The sequence below is a fragment of the Helianthus annuus genome, chromosome 9, assembly GCF_002127325.2.
Source record: "Helianthus annuus cultivar XRQ/B chromosome 9, HanXRQr2.0-SUNRISE, whole genome shotgun sequence".
NCBI lineage: Eukaryota > Viridiplantae > Streptophyta > Magnoliopsida > Asterales > Asteraceae > Helianthus > Helianthus annuus.
This window is the reverse complement of record NC_035441.2, coordinates 88,782,177-88,794,996: the sequence shown is the minus strand read 5'-3', so window position 1 is coordinate 88,794,996 and position 12,820 is coordinate 88,782,177. Positions and strand designations below refer to the sequence as shown.

Genomic DNA, 12,820 nt, shown 5'->3' with positions numbered 1-12,820 from the left:
TAAGATTTACACATGTGTAAACATGTATATTTATGCTTACCTTTTTTAAGTATTATGATTTACACATGTGTAAACCTTCATATATATGATTTACATGTGTAAACCTTAATATTTATGCAATTATGCTTACTTTTTAAAGTAGTGTGAATTACACTAGTGTAAACCTTCATATATAGATTTACACATGCATAGATCTTCGTATTTATGCTTGTCATTTTTTAAAGTATTATGATTTACACATGTGTAAACCTTTATATATACATGACTTACACATGTGTAAACCTTCATGTTTATGCTTGTTTTTAAGTATTATGATTCCCATATGTGTAAACCTTCATATATATATATATGATTTACACATGTGTAAACCTTCATATCTATTCTTATTATTTTTAAAGTACGATGATTTACATATGTGTAACCCTTTTATATATGATTTACACACTACAAGAAAACTGGGTTTTTAGTACGCGCAAAAGCGTCCTAAAATGCTATTTTACAGGACCTTTCATTTAATAGGACCAACGGTAAAAGCGTTTCATGTAAAGGGGTCGTAAAAAGTCCCGAAACTAAAAAAGCGTCCTAACATCTCAAATAAGATTATGAAACCAATTTTATGGTCGCGTAATATGTCTTTGAACAACCAAAATAGTGTCCTAATAAAAACATATTAGGACACTTTTACGATGTTCTAACGTGTGCTTACATACTTTCAATCTTTTGATACACTTACAAGCGTCCTTAGAAATCAATTGATAGGACCCTTGTCATGTAGCATTATAGCTAATTTAGTACCAAGAAAAGGGTCCTAATATACTAAATAAGATTATAAAACCAATTTTATGGTCGCATAATATGTCTATCACTACAAATAAAAAGCCATTCGGTGACATACAAAAAGTGTCACAAAAAACCAAAAAAGTGCTACTAAAGACCCTAGTTAGAATGAGTGGCACACAAAAGAAGTGCCACTAGAAGTGGTGTCACTAAAGCCTTTTAGTGGCACTTTTTAATCCGCCACTACAAGCGTTTAGCCTTTTAGCAACACCTTTTTTATCTGCCATTACAACCTTTAGTGGCACATAATTTTTCCCACAAAAATCACATCAAATTTTTGCCACAAAAATCACATCAAATTTTTGCCACAAAAATCACATCAAATTAATGCAATTAATTAAAATTATTATTTATTAACAATCTAAAACAAAAATAGAGCCATAAAATGTAGAAATCATAACATCATTAGTTCAAATAAAAGTTAGATTGTCTTCCGAACATTCAAACGTTTACAAACTAACGTCTAATAAGTAGCAAACTAACTCTAATGTTTGAATAAAACTAACAAATGTTATAATAAAAACTCCATTGCCTTCATGAACCTCTTTTGAAATCTTCATGTGTAAAGATCCCCATGTTAATTCTCTCTTAGCAATCATATCCCCACATCATATTTCTTCCTGCACTCACCGGTGCGACATCAACTAGCTCCTTGTATTCAACCTGAAATTTTACGATTAATGTTAAATCAATTAGCTCTTGTAACTATAGTTATTAAAGATGTAAGAGCAATTAATAAAAGGCAACCTCACCTCTTTTAACGTTGGTTTAAGCTATTCAACCAAAGATTGTGTGGCTTTTTCAGTACCGCTTATTAGTAGTTAGAGCAAGTAGTTGATATCTTAGAGCATAACTTCATATCTTAAAGGTTGAAACTAAAATTAGAATATCTAAAAGTAATCAGTAATATTGCTAAGTGTATAATTAAATGATAACCCATACCGTGCCAGAGGCGTCTCTTCCACCACATAGTAAAAACAGACCATCCGAGCATCCACTAGCTGTTGCATACCTGCATACGTTCAAAAAAAACAAAATCCACTGAAACGTCCAGACTTGTATATCTATATTTAGTTTGAGTTGGTATGGTATCAGTAAAACCAAAGACCAGATTCATGCAACTAAAACGACAAATTTACCACTAATTCAAGAAAAGGAACCAAGGTATAAAAAGTTGTGCAATCTATACAATTACATAATACGTAAAATTTTAAGTTTCATTTACATTGTAGCAGAAGGTTTGTTACCATCTGGATTTAACCTCTCATGCATAAGATTTTTAAGCAGTATCCAAACCCCAAGCAACGAACAATACTTCCTTTACTACAAAAAAATTATGCTATTAATAGTGATAGAAACTGGAAAATTTAAGAACAAATTTAATAGAACAATGAAAAGAAATAAGCAGTGACTCTAATCAGGGGCGTAGCCAAAAAAAATTTTCCTACGGGTTCGGAAAATTTCCAGACTTAAAGGAATCTACGGTTTGATGGCAAAATTTCTACAGGCGCGATGTCAAAATACACATATATATAACACTAACAAAAATTTTGTTACGGGTTCGGCCGAACCCGTACCCTTCTATGTAGCTACACCCCTGATTCTAATTCTAACCCACAAATAGCAAAATCAACTTACATGAAAGACTCTAGAAAACATGCATGCCATATAAAACATATACAACTGCACCTATGACTAATTCTATAAAATAAATGACAAACCTCAATATATATATATATATATATATATATATATATAATCAAACCAATGTTTTATCTTAGTTGCTTTCCAAAGCCCTTGGTTGATTCATCTTTTCCATGGCCGACGTTGCATTCCTCCATGAGAGACTCTGGCGTTCGGCATTCCACCACCAATTGAAAGCCCTAGTTTTGCTAAAGTTCCCCAAGGCTCCAAGCGCTTCGTTCCAGCAGCGCCGTTCCTCAAAGATTGTTTGGCATTAAGAACCAACTTTGGTACCAAATTAAAATCTGACATAAAATAGCCACGCATCACTATGGGCAGAAACCAAATACATATGTGACACTTATCATACACGAACAAACCTGCATAAAACTCAACAATAAACAGACTTAAGTATGTCAAGTATTAAAAGATGTTACTCAATTACAGATTGTTAACGTTAGCATAGGATCGCCTTTCTACCCATCAAATAATGCCAAAGATGAGCAATGGAGAGAAAGAACAAAATCCCATCAAGTTATAACCTTTAAAGCCCGCCAATCTCCAACGTTGACCTCAAAATTCAAAGCATAATACAAAAATCAATTATGAACCTGCAGTAATCTGGATTTATCTCAAAAGCTGTAGTATTGAGCAAACAATAGTTTCCTCAAATAAATGTGAGTCTGCAGTATGTTTCATGTCATAAACAGATGACATTCCTAGCTAGTCCAAGTACCTACACCAGATCAACATCCCATGATGGTATCATTTTGTAAAAGGTATTTGGTATTTTTACACTTTGCTTAGCAAAACTATACACAAATTTATTGTTGACAAGATTATGCCCACTATCATAAAATTCGAAAATATGCAAGATTATTCTCGTAGAAAGATTTCAGAACTTGAATGTTGAAATGAATGTTTAGTTCAATTCTGGTGTTAAATATGTTGTAAAGATAAAGATTTCACTTGTCAAAAATTCAAAACTATTACCCGTCCTTGGTTTTAGACTTTGTCGCTTTTGTGCGCTTCTCGATTTTTAAAATCAAGGTTCTAAAGATAAAAAGAAATATGGAAAGAAAGATCATAATATATATATAATATATATGACCTTTCCTCTGAAGTAGGGATGAGTAAACCTTACCGGGTACTGGGTATTGGTACCGGTACGGAATTTCCGGAACCAAAATATTTTCGGTACTGAATCAGTACCGAACTTTGGCGTTTTCAGTAACGATTTGTTATGGTGCCGGTACCCATTTTTGGGGATTTTTGGTACAGGTTGGTACCGAGCTTATCCATACTCTATCCCTACTCTAAAGGGTCTGCATTGACTTATTAGTTCTAAAGAAAAGATGATGTCCACATATTTATTGATTATGCCTTACAACCTTCATCATATGGTGAAATCCAGATAGAACAAATAAATAATACATATTACAGTTAACTTGTTATGAACATTTGCTTTTAACATGCATTGAATATAGAATTATAAAAAATATATAACTTTAGTGTGTACATATTACAATATAAAAATGAGTACCTGCCATATTCAGATACAAAAATCTTTAGGGAGGGACGAGGGTTTGATGATTCTTGAAAAAACCAAGAAGCATAAATGGAACTCTTAAGTGTTATAACTCCAACTTTCTCTGGGCGCAAAAAGTGAAAATGTGTAGCCAACCATCGCTCCACAATGTTTACCAATCACGTACACCTAACAAAGTCTAGACACATATGATGAGGGTGAATTCATGTCCAATGTTTGATTATAGAAACAGAAAGATGCAAATGTTAATTATGATTCCACAAATAATATTATCATAGTAAAAAAACTAAATTTGAAACAAAACGATTTATAAAAATTTTCCTAGTAAAAAATGACTTTAGAAAACTTTGAACCAAATTGATCCATTCTAAATATCCCTATTGTTTCCTTTATCTGTCTTGTTTCAAGTAAAAACAATCTACATCAAACCTTTAGTGAGATTTTTTTTTTGAACGGCAAACACACACACAAACCCCTTAAACTACTCCTAAAACCACTTCGACCCCTGAAATCTACTCCCAAAACCACTTCGTGGGACTGAACACGCTCCACTTTGGTACAGATAAACATAATAAGCTCATATGTCACTATGAACTAATCAGTATGCAATCACCAATAATACCAACTGTTATTATATTACTACATTACTTGATATCAAAATTCATCACAAATGTAACATTAGAAAGGGGATAAAAAATTAGTTTTGTATAAATACTGCATCCTAAGTTTTTGGAAATTTATATCTAGTTACCATATGTTGAGTTGCTAATGGTGAAAGAACCAGAAGAAGGTTGTGATTCAGAAGGTTGTCTAGTCACCAGCTGCAATGTAGCTTCAATCTTGAGACACAACAACACATCTCAAAGGCTTTGGCAACCAATATGAAGCCACAAAGTGCGATTGAGTCCCTAAATCAACATCAGACACCAATCCGTTCGCATTCGTCACCGTCAATCCAATAATCTATTCCGTGAACTCAAACAGCAGATCTCAAAGCACAACATACATTTCAACCAAATCACAATTTGAATGAATTCAAACCCTAGCTCACAAAATATGTCAAAAATTGTGTGATTAGTGGATAAATGATGAATAATTTATCTTCTAATAAGGTGTTTGATAGATCTGGTGAAAAATTAAAGTAGGTGAGAACGAATTTGTTTACCCATAGGTTGAACTGGAAGCCCTATTTACCATCAATCTATCAAATAATCGATAACATTATCTGCGAGACTCAAGCAATTCGATCCAAACCCTGTCAATACAAAGTGACCAACACGGGATAGGGTTTGAATCCGGCAAAAATCGAACCATCTTCTGTGAGGCTGACCAAATCTGGTCATCTTGAAAACCTAGAAATTGAGATGGCGAACAACTTGAATCAAAGTAGAACTGAAGAGATATATCAGTAGCCGAAGACACAAACTGACAGATGTGGATTTTGAATCGATTTTGAGAAAAGCGGCAAAGTGAAAGTGGTAGATTTTGAGATAAGTGGGCAAAGTGAAAGTGTGAGATTTTTAGGATTTGAGATATTTTGGGAGAAGGGGAGGGTGAAAGTGATCAGATACTTGGCGGGAATCATAATTTTTAAGGGTTGAAATTTATGAAATACTCGGGGGAATTATAAACTTTGGGTCTGTTTGGTATGGCGTAATGGAATAGATAAGCGAATGAAATGGACGAGGTAATGGAATGGACAAATGAATGAAATGGATCATTACATTCCATAGTCTTGCTTGGTTACCATGAAGGAAATGAATAAATCATTACCTTGTGTTGTTTGGTAGAAATAAACTAAATCGGCGATGGGTGGTGGCGGTGATCGGTGGCGGCTAGTGGCGGTGGTCGGTGATTGACGGTTGTTAGCGGTGGTGGCGGTGATGGTTGGGGTTGGCGGTGGTCTGCGGTGGCAGGTGGCGGCGATGGTGGTGGCGACGACGGTGGGTGGTGGTAGTTGACGGTAGCGGGTGGTGGCGGCGGCGGGCGGCAGAGGACGGTGGTGGTGGTCGGTGGTGGTGGTCGGTGGTGGCGAGTGGTAGCCGTGGCGGAGGGTGGCAAAGGACGGTGGTGATAGTAGTCGATGGCGGTGGCGGCGGGCGACAATGGCGGTGGGCAGTGGAGGACGGTGGTGGTGGTGGTCGGCGGAGGTTAGTGGCGGGTGGTGACGACTGCAGGTGGTGGTGGCAAATGGTGGAGGTGATGGACGGTGTTTGTGACGTAGGCTGATAGAGGGAATGGAATGGAAAAAAAAACAGGGGGAGTGGATGGAATGAATTTGAGGGAATAGAATGACTTATGTGGGTGATTCGATTACGTTGACCAACCAAACACGTTTTTTTTTTTTCATTTCCTCGCAATAGTTTATTCCATTTCGCCTCCCATTCCTATATACCAAACACTACCTTAAGGCTTGTATTAACTTTAGGGTATAAACAAGGCGGGGCGGCTCGATAATTACTCGATAGGAACGCTAAAAAACGCGAATGAGCCTAAAATATGACTCGTTTAGTTAACGAGTCATATACCGAGCTTTACATAAAAAAACTGACCTACGCTCGCGTGCGAACTTATAACCTAAACATTGGTGAGCCGAGTTTTTTTTTTTTTGAACGGCTAATTTCTTTAATCCCCTGTCGTCTGTGGGACTTGAACCCAAAACCTCCCCCTTCTCAACCTTGGTGTTTTTAAAGGCTTTGCCTTTGCCAATGGACCACCACCCCATTGGTGGTGAGCTGAGTTCTAGTCAATCTTTGGCTTGTTTAAGTTATCGAAGCGAACTTAAGCCGAGATTTTAGTTCGTTTATAATTGTTATCCAATTACCTTGAGTCGAGCCAATAATGATCCACTAAGAGCTATGATATTCGTTAATGTCTAGTGCGGTCCATTAAGACATATATGGTCCAGAATGTTCCACTAACAACTACAATATCAAGAAACAACACAAAATACATCAGTAATCGGTACATATTTCCAACACCGAATCTGTTCAACTAGATTAGCTCAATTAAAGGAGAAAATTTGAGTAAGAGATACAAATATTGGAATACGATGCTACAAGAAAGATAAAGAGAAAGGGGTAAGCAAGCATACTCGGTTTGGTCTTTGAAATGTTGAAGACGAGAACTCATAGCTTGTGTTATGCGAGACTCCATGCTCTCTTCCTCTTTCGGTGTCACAATAAACTACAATATCAAGAAACAACAGAATGACTTTATTACATCTCATTAACCTACAAAATAACGGTGTACCTCAAAAGATAATCCGTTGTCGGAATGCGGCATCGTTCTCTTTACTGGATTCATCGATGTCAAATCTACATAATCCATCTTCAGTCTATTAGCAATTGAAATTGTCACCTGAATCGCTGGCTTCGGTGACAGAGATTTTACATCGTCTTCGTCCATAAACTTAGGGTTCCTAATTTCTTAATTTCAGAAATTGAGAAAGGTAGGCGAAGTCGACGAAGCGGAGGGATGAGTAGGCATACTAAAAAGGATAGAGTTGAACCATACTTTTGGCCACACATAAAAATTTATATATGGCTAATAAAACCTACTTTTGTCACACGAACTAATATAAATGGCCATTATGCAGTAGCTTTTAGCCACACCATAAAAAACTATTTTAGTCGTAGATCACATTTAGCCACACTTTTTACGTGTGACTAATAAATAACATAGTTTTTTCTTAAATTGTGGGTAAAGGTTTCAAAAAGATGTGTTTTTGGTCACATGCAACAAATACTATGGCCGTAGATCACATTTTGCCACACTTTTTTACGTATGACTAATAAATGTCATAGTTTTTTCTTGAAGTGTGGCTAAAAGTTTTGAGCTATTATACAATGGTCACATGAAAACGTAAAATGTGTGGCGAAAAGTGGGCTGGAAGTTTTTTAAGTGTTAGAAATGGCCTTTAGCCACACATTTAATCAAAAGTGTGGCATGGGTGTTTTGGGAAATGTGTGGCTAAAAGCCTATTTTGGCGTAGTGTTATAAGACCCTAGTGTCAAGTGTCCTATTAAGTTATGTTATAATAGAACTCTAGCGAATAAGCATCCTATAATAAAACTGATGTTTTATGACTCAAATATCAGGTGTCCTATTACAATGTATTATAATAACACCACAATGATCAAGCATTCTATAAAGGTTAAATTTATAAGACCCAAGTGTCAAGTGTGATTTTAAGTTATATTATAATAAAACTCTAGCGAATAAGCATCCTATAAAACTAATGTTTTATGACTCAAATATCAAGTGTCCAATTACGGTGTATTATAATAACACCATAATGATTAAGCGTCCTATAAGGTTTAAATTTATAAGACCCAAGTGTCAAGTGTCCTATTAAGTTAAGTTCTAATATGACTTCGACTAGAAAGGGTCCTATAACACTAAACATTTATGACTTAACTACAACGTGTCCTATTAAGTTATGTTATAATAGGACCTTAGATGATCAAGTGTCCTAATACAGTACCACATAATGGGACACTAACAATTAAATGTCCTATAAAGTACTTTATTAGGATCTACATTTTAAGTGTCCTATTAAATTATATGATAATAGGACCCTAAAAAATCATCCATTCTATTAAATAGCTTTTTAGGACACCGGTTTAGTAGAGTATATTATAAAAGGATCCCAAAAGTTCATTAGTCCTATTAAATAGTTTTTTAGGACCCTCTTTTACAAGTGTCCCACAGAAAAGGTCCTAAAAAGCCATTTTTGTTGTAGTGTACACATGTGTTAACCTTCATATTTTTATGTTTTTTCCAAGTATTATGATTTACACATGTGTAAACCTTCATATTTATGCTTATTTTTTTGAACGTATTATGATTTACACATGTGTAAAAACGTATGGAAATCCTTAGACTGAAATGTGATACCAGCACAATTCCCGAGTTAATCACATCGTCAATCTGCATTAAAATCATGCACATTATCAATAAACAAAAAGCAACACTAAGACATAGTCAAAGAACAGTTCATCAACTTGTAATCCCAAAAGCTAGTTGACCCATGAACTTAAGACACTATCTCTATACTCAAATCAACCCCACTCTTTTGTTGTGAAGCTTTATTCAACGAGAAATTAAATTGCTTACCAGCTAAACTACTTTACCATCAATTACAATTCTTGTCATTTTACGCCTACATGGCATTAATCATTCGACTCCTTTCTCAACTTTGATTCTTATGGTCCTACTACCCCTTCCCAACTACACAAGATTAAAAAAAGAGTTCTTCACTAACAGTTTACCACATCAGAGTTACAAAAATAGATTAGGCCCAGCTGACTAATACATTATGTTACATAATGACAACATAGAACCACAATTTACACAACAGTTTCTATTTTACACATGTGTAAGTTTTTCATTGTCACATATTCAGACATGGAAACCCTTATTCTACCAATCCTCCATATACACAACTAAAATTCACATCAATGTCAAAAAAAAAAAAAAAAAAAAAAAAAAAAAAAACCTAACAATTTCAACCTCAATTCAGTCATAGGAACCCTAATTCCACCAACTCTTCATATACATAATTATATATCATGTCGACGTCGAAACATACCTAACTATTTCATACTTAACTAACAAAAACCAAATAATCATACTTCAAACAGTCAATTAGATCCAATCACAACAAACATCAATACCTGAAGAAGATGAGCAAAGAGTGAATTGTTTTTGAGAGCTTGACTCTAGATTCTTAAACCGAATGAAATCGCAATGTTCTAATTAGAAGTTTATCTCAATCGAATCCTAATTGGAAGATGATGATTCTTCATGTTCCTTTTTTCTAATCAAAAGTTCGATTCTTGGTGATTCTGAATTGAAGGGTTTTTTTTTTTGTTACAGAGATCGATTGAAGATTTTGATGGGTTTGTGTGTTTTATGGTTTGACAATAACGCCCCTTTAGTCTTTTTATTTAAGTTTCCTCCTCATTTAAACCCCTCTGATCTTAGCCCTTAATTTATGATGATCTATGGATGAAAATTGTTCTTAGTGTTCTCACAAAAATAGGTGTTCTCAAGATAACCCTTCCATATATATATATAAACGGGATCAGGAGAAAACGCTCAAAAGTGTGAGAACGGTGAGAACGCATCCTGGCCCAACACGTGTCACGCGGCTTAGAGAAGGGCGGAGGGGCTTTTTTGTCTTTTTATCTTCTGCTTTTCCAGTTACGCTTTTCCTAATATTGTTTTATTTGTTGGGGTTTAAGATTTTTGACGTTAACCAAATTCAATAATTAATGGCGTTTAATGGTTTCATCGTATTAACATTTTGGCATTTATGGCGTTTTTCAAATCGTATGCCGTTGGAACCCCAGGGTGGTCAGGAAATCTATCTGAATGGCGTTTTTTCAAGGCGTTTTAAACAAGATGGCCCATTGTTCTATTATTTTCTTTATGTACATTTTGGCGTTTGTGGTAACTTGGCATTTTACAATTGTAAGATTATATCACAACCACAGGGAAAAAAATAGAAGCAAAGAAAGTAAATTAAAAATCATAATCGGATCTCTCTTCACAATCTTCACTGTCATCAGTCTCTCTCTTCTTTAATAGTACAAGAACTATCACCAAATATATGGCGTTTTATGTAAAACTTAACAAACCCATCGGTTTGATTATTTTGTCTGCTCGTCTGTTGAAGTGGCTTTTTGAGGATGTTTGGGTACATAGATCTATGACGTGTGAGTGGATTTTTCGCTTTTTCTTCATCGTCATATTCATCTTTATAATCATCCCACTCTTCAGTGTCATTGATCTCTTTTCCTCATGCAAGCCTTATTCAAGAACAAAGAACACAAAACGACATTCGATTGTCATCAGTATCTTTTTCTTGAAGATTTGTCAATCTCATGCAGCAAAATCTTTCTGAGTTACTCCTCTCAGCTAACAATCCATTCAGTGAAACTTCACGAAGAACAATATTGAATATCCAAGATAGCATATTAGCCATCTTTGATTTTTTTTTAATTTTTTGGCGTTTTGCATCGAGTGGTATTTAGTAGTTTTTTGGCGTTTGTTTTTTTTTGGTTTGATTAAATGGAAGTTGCTGAGAGTTATTATTTTATAGGATTTCTTTTGGCGGCGTAGGTTAGGCGGTGCATTATTATAATAAAGTATTCGTCGTTTTAGTTACTGTTTGTAATTATTGTTTTTTATAAGCTTTTTTCTCTGAAGTCTGTAACACGTCCCGTCTTTCAAGTTTGGCGTTTTAGATTCTAATATAATAAATTTTCCGTCTCTTCATTTTTACTGTTTTGTAGTTATTGTTTCTAGTTACATTTTCAACTTTGCTTTTTATTTTTTTTATTTTTTGGGTTTTTTGTAATAATTTTTCAAAGTAATTTTATTATAGTTTGGGAGTTTTTCGGGGCGTTTTACAGCATGGTAGCGTTTAGACAAGCATTTTGGTTGTTTGGCGTTTTTATTATATATGACATTTTTATTATATAACAATCAACTGAAAAAGAAAATTAAAAAATAAGAATATATAAACAATTAATCTTCCAAATCTTCACTGTCACCAGTCTCTTTCTTCTTTTTTGAATCATCTTAACTGGCTGGTTCGACTTTCGTATTATTCATTTTGTTTTTTTGTTTTTTTTGTTTTTCAAGTAGTTTTTTTGTGGCTGTTTGGAAGCACAAAGTCTGACATCAACATCTTTTTCTTGAAGATTTGTCCATCTCATGTAGCAACAATCTTGAATTTTCCAATGAACGATGTATGATTTTTTAACTTTTTTGGCGTTATACCAATAAAAAGAACGCTACCAAATAAAAGCACCTTAAACCTCAAAATTTGATCATGCTAAAATCAATAATGTTTTGTTGTATGAGATGGACAACATTGTTAATCCTCGGTTAAGAAATATAACTGACAATGTTGTCCACCCCATACAGCTAAACTTTATTCACAACAAACCTCAAATAATGTTTTTTTATGTTTGGCGTTATAAATTGGATGGAAGTTGGGATATATTAAATATGGCGTTTGGGTTTTTGTGTGTGTTTTTAATTGAAGGTCTGAGATATTGTATAATAGGATTTGTTTGGCGGTTTTTTAGGCGGGATTTTATTATAATTAAGTTTAGCGTTTTATATCTAATGGCTTTTTTAGTTAGAACGGTGTGTGATTTTTGTTTTGGCGTTTTATTTCATGAGATGGCGTTTTGTGTGGAGAAGTCAAAAGACCTTTTTACCCTTAATGAAACGCGTCCACGTAATAAAATTGATGTTATTTACGAAAACGCCACCGCGCCAATTTAGTCCATAGATTGTTTTGATCGGGCGATCCATAAGCGTTCTCACCGTTCTCACACTTTCTACCTTTTTCTCTAAATCCTGATCCTATATATATATATATATATATATATATATATATATATATATATATATACATATATATATATATAATGGAAGAATCTATAGAAAACCCTTATAATTTAGAAAACTTGGGAAACTCTAACCTCCCGGATTTTTTTTTTAAATTTACACATGTTATATACATGTTTTTAAGGGTTTTGGGCAAAAAAAACAATCAAAAAAACGCCAAGTGGATATTTAAAAAAAATAAACAAATTTCTAAGGTAACATATGTCTGACGAATGTAACATATGTTACACCAAAACTTCTTTATTTTTTTTTAAAATATCTACTCGGTGCTTTTTTGATTTTTGTGCCCAAAACCCTTACAAACATGTATATAACATGTGT

The 12,820-nt window shown here is 34.3% G+C and overlaps 1 long non-coding RNA gene across 2 annotated transcripts; it reads right to left on the bottom strand.

Moving 5' to 3' along the window:
- Positions 1–1,210: 1,210 nt before the first annotated feature.
- Positions 1,211–5,593, bottom strand: LOC110874370. 2 transcript variants are annotated; one of them, XR_004868343.1, is made up of 6 exons: positions 4,821–5,593; positions 4,064–4,247; positions 2,063–3,256; positions 1,780–1,849; positions 1,590–1,698; positions 1,211–1,500 (listed from the first exon to the last, which is right to left on the bottom strand). It is a non-coding gene; the product is annotated as an uncharacterized LOC110874370 (long non-coding RNA). The 2 variants fall into 2 exon arrangements; XR_002555887.2 differs by having other exon boundaries at positions 2,085–3,256.
- Positions 5,594–12,820: the final 7,227 nt, after the last annotated feature.